Source organism: Triticum dicoccoides, chromosome 2A, assembly GCF_002162155.2.
Source record: "Triticum dicoccoides isolate Atlit2015 ecotype Zavitan chromosome 2A, WEW_v2.0, whole genome shotgun sequence".
NCBI lineage: Eukaryota > Viridiplantae > Streptophyta > Magnoliopsida > Poales > Poaceae > Triticum > Triticum dicoccoides.
Window position 1 is genome coordinate 771365513 of NC_041382.1, and position 4916 is coordinate 771370428.

The following is a 4916-nucleotide window of genomic DNA, read 5'->3' on the forward strand; positions in this document are numbered from 1 at the left end:
TGAACAGTGATTTTCTAATACATGGTAAATATGTTTTTAAATACACACTGAATGATTGTTTTTCATATACGTTGAGCATCATTTAACATATGGTGAACATTTCTTCAAATACACACTGAACAAATTTCTAATATATGATGAATTTCTTATCAATGCATGATCAACTTTTTTTAATATATGGTGAACATTTTTTAATATATACAAATAATAGTTTTAACATACGGTGAATATTTTTCAAATACACTGACCAATTTCCAACATACAATGAACATTTCTTATATACAGAGAACTATTTTCAGAGTATGGTGATTTTTTAATACACAGTAAACATTTTTAAAATACAAGCTGTATGTTTTATAAAAACAAATAAATGAAGAGAAAATTAGAAAAGGGGGTTAGAAAACAGGTAAAAGAACCAGTGAAAAGAAGAAAAGAGAGAAAATAGAAAAGAAAACAAAAAACTAGTGAAAAAACAAATAGGAGGTTCCTAGAAACCAGATTGAAACATTCGCCAAACAAAATCGGTCAGAAACTAGAAAACCTGGCAGAAGAAACCAGTGAAATCGAACAAAAAAAGGATAAAAAATAAATAGAACCGGTGAAAGAGTAAATGATAGGTTCTTAGAAACCAGTTGGTAAACCCGGCAGAAGAAACCAGAAAACCGAGCAAGAAACATATGAAAAGAGATTAAAAAAAGGAAAAAATGAAGAAGAAAATGAAATGAATATTCCCAAGAACATTCGCAAGAAACTTTCCACAGCTCCCGAGCGATCTATTCCTAGTGGCCGGCCCATGTTAGTGCGCTAGCGAGGGATCGCAGGGTCGTCAGACATAGACGATACATACATATCGAATCACGGTTAACTTTATTTTTTTAACAGTACAGACGCATATGCTCATGCATATGTACATACATTCAGCTCTATACACGCATGTACGCACTCACATGCTATCCATATAAGCATTTTTGAGAGACTGAGTCGGCACATCATTTTAAATCGATGAGATCCCATTGAACACATATCACCGAAAAACTTGAAATAAATACAAGAACATGCAAATATCAATATCATGTCTGGACTTGAACTCAGTTGGATTGAGAGTATCACTGTTCTTCTAACCATCCAACGCAGCTTGGTTCTCAGTTAATGGTGACAGCTTGTAAATGTCACTCTCTATCTTTTCTAGTGCTGACAACTGGAACATTACATGTGTGTCATTTGTCGTAACTTGGAATTTTCTCTTTTTAGATTTGTTTTAAAACATGATTTACCTCTTGAACCGTGTGTCCAAATTATTAACAGTTATCACTCTTGGATGTCTCATGTCAATAGGTTTAACAAATGTACAAAAACTTAAAATAGTTTCCGTATTTCTTTAAAAATGTTCGCATTATTGAAAATTGTTCATAAATTTCAATTATGTTTTTATTAAAAAAAATTAAAATTTACAAAAAAACAATTGTACACTTAAAAGATATTTGAATTTTTTTTCAAAACTATTCATGTTTAAAAAAAATAATTTTCAACACATGTTTGTTTTTTAATTAAAAAAATTTTCTTTTGAAAAAAATTGTTCACAAACGTTTTATAAACTATTTATGCTTTTTTCAAAACCAGACAAAAACATTCTAGAAGTTTGGTAAAACAAAAAAAAGAAAAAGAACCTTCCCAAAACTGGAAGAATGTATACGGAGTAATAACTAACTTGGACCGGCCATATGGGACAATTTGACGCAATATGTCGAATAGAAAATGCCGTGCAGGACCACCAATTATTGACACAAACTCCTAAAAGCCCATGAACTGACATAGCTCAGATGATTAGGTTTCTTGTGATGCAATCAACATATCAGGATTTAAGTTTTAGACTTGACATTGATAGTCGCATTTTTTTGAATTTATATTAGACCTTTCGGCGATGTGTGTTTAATGGGAGTTTTCATCGACTGCGAAGACATATGTAACGACTTTGTCAATTTTAAAATGATGTGTCGACTTAATCTCTCGAAGGTGCTCGCATGGATAACGTGTGTGCATGCGTTTATAAGACAAATGTATGAGTCTGTGTCCATATTGTGTTAAAAAACATGAAAACCCTATCAATGGTAACGCAACGTATCAAGGTACAAAGAAATCTGTTCCGGTTGTTAAAAGGTTCAAACTTAAACTTCCACACAATGTGTATATATTTATACCTACTAATACTAACTAGATCATCGATGGCGCGCGTTGTTGCGCCCGTCTATTTATGCACTTTCAAAGTTGGCATGAACTATTATGTATATATTCGTGATTTTTAAAGTTTATTTGGTCAATTGTACATGTGGTGGGCGTTCATTTATTGTGTTTGCACTCCATTATTTTCTATTCCATTTTTTTGGTGGAATGGCTAAGTTACATAGTCCAACAAAAGAGGAGATAGACGTTTGGTGACCAAGCTCACTGGAGCTCAAATTTTTTGAAAAATTCAAATTCAAACTTTTTGTTTAAAAAAATGTAAAAAAAATATGCAAGTAAACAAGGATGTTATGTGTATGTGTGTAAATTTCTATGATGAAATACCTTGAAATGCGATCTGTACAAAAAAGGACAAATTCATGGCCTGGGAGGATGAAACATATTTTGCTCTGAAAAATTTACACGCGTGTGTGTTATGCTTCAAGTATATCTGTATTTTTTTCCGAATTTTTTGAAACGTAAAAATTTGAATTTTCATGAAATTTGACATTTGAATTTGGAGGCCTCCATGGAGGCCGAGCTCCAAAAGCAATTTTCAAGCAAAAGAGCTCTATAAACACCCCTTTGAATTCCCTGCTACATAGCTACAAATTAATGTCAAACTGTCATAAAGACACACATGGCAGTGCCAGTTCCTAAATTCCATTATTTGGTTCAAATTGTAGTTGTGATAATGAAAATATGACATTTCGTTTACAATGCAGAGTTGATATAAAAAAAAGAGGCATTGCTCATCACCCACTTAGCCCGCAATGAGCATAGTTAATAAAAAATGTCAACGTTCTCATATATTCAATCTCCCTAAGGCCGTGATTCATCACCAAGGATTGCATAAGCACCATACTACTATAACATTTTTCATTTGAGGGATGAGCTAGCCAAATTGGCAGCGACTAAATGATAAATAAAGTTTGTGATGTCATAGACCAACAGGCTTACATGTTCCTGGGCAAGTTGGCAGCCGCACCAATCAGCCACGCCATTACAAAGTTCTAGGGCAATAACCAAATTGAATATTATCAAAGTAAAAAGACAACAGGAAGGAGAGATTTCTAAACATGGTGACAGTAACACAAATATCACCTACAACGGAAGCAAGTAAGCGTTGCCGTGCCCCTCCATCTGGAGGATAGAATGGTAGAAATTTCCACATGATTATGAACTGAAAAAAAGTTATATTCGCATGAAGTGAAATAAAAGGTGTATTACTGTGTCCGTGCCATCTATTTTCAGAAATGAAAAATAAAAATCTTTAAGAAAAGTTAAACACATAAAAATCCAATCGTTTATATATACACTGGCTCAATATAGTGGTGAGGTATATTTATTTATATTTCTCATAGTCTTTATATCACTCGTAACATATAAATAACAATATTCAAGTATTTTCCTCAACTTCATTAACAAACCCAAATACATGCACGTACTTTAATATTTCAACAACGGTTCAGTGTGTAACTTTTCTTCACAAGTATGAGAACATGTTAATGGCAGAATAGTGCTAGTTTCTCCCTTCTATTCAGCTAAATCGGCATAACCCTGCAGCAAAGAGTACATCATCATGGTTCTCTCTAAGAATCTGCTTTACTCCAAAAGCATACACCCTATTCTCCTATATGTCAGCAATCACTTCTTATTATATCTGGTTAAAACCAGCACATCATACGCGTGTAGGTTTTGAAGTACCTGAACCAGACACGTGAAGGAAAAATATTTCCTGTGAGCATTATAACCATACCACAAAGATGGTTGTAGGAGCGAAGCCCTTGTGTCTGTCCAGCCAAACTAACTATACTGAACTTCTTGACTCAAACATGGTTGCACTATTTCAAATCTCATCCAACGTTCGCTGTCATTCTAGAGACCTTGTGTTGGCTACGAGGTACCCATAATAAATCATTGGATCCAACACTGGAGGGCATTTGCCAACCTGATAAAAACATAAGTAAAAAGTTTCATATCCATGTCAGGTTATATCATGTATTCTATCCCAACTATGGACTTGTAGCAAGTGGATATATCAAATACACATACAAATACTTCGTTACTTTAGTATCCAAAGGAGGGACTCCTATTTAATTAATACTCGATAGGGTGTAGAATACATAGTACTAAGAAGTAAATTTCAAAGAAATATGGGAACAGAGTTAGATGATTGTCGCTACCTTGCAACATCATGTCAATATTCCCTTCGTGACAGCAATAATGCAGCATATAATTTATGCTGAGATCACTCTGTTGGGTTTCGTAGTAATTTTAAAAAAATTCCTACGCACACGTAAGATCATGGTGATGCATAGCAACGAGAGGGGGAGAGTGTGATCTATGTACCCTTGTAGATCGACAACGGAAGCGTTAACTTGGTTGATGTAGTCGTACGTCTCCGGCCCGACCGATCAAGCACCGAAACTACGGCACCTCCGAGTTCTAGCACACGTTCAGCTCGATGATGATCCCCGGACTCCGCTCCAGCAAAGTGTCGGGAAAGAGTTCCGTCAGCACGACGGCGTGGTGACGATCTTGATGTTCTACTGTCGCAGGGCTTCGCCTAAGCACCGCTACAATATTATCGAGGACTATGGTGGAAGGGGGCACCGCAGGGCACCGCAGGGCACCGCACACGGCTAAGAATATGATCACGTGGATCAACTTGTGTCTCTAGGGGTGCCCCTTGC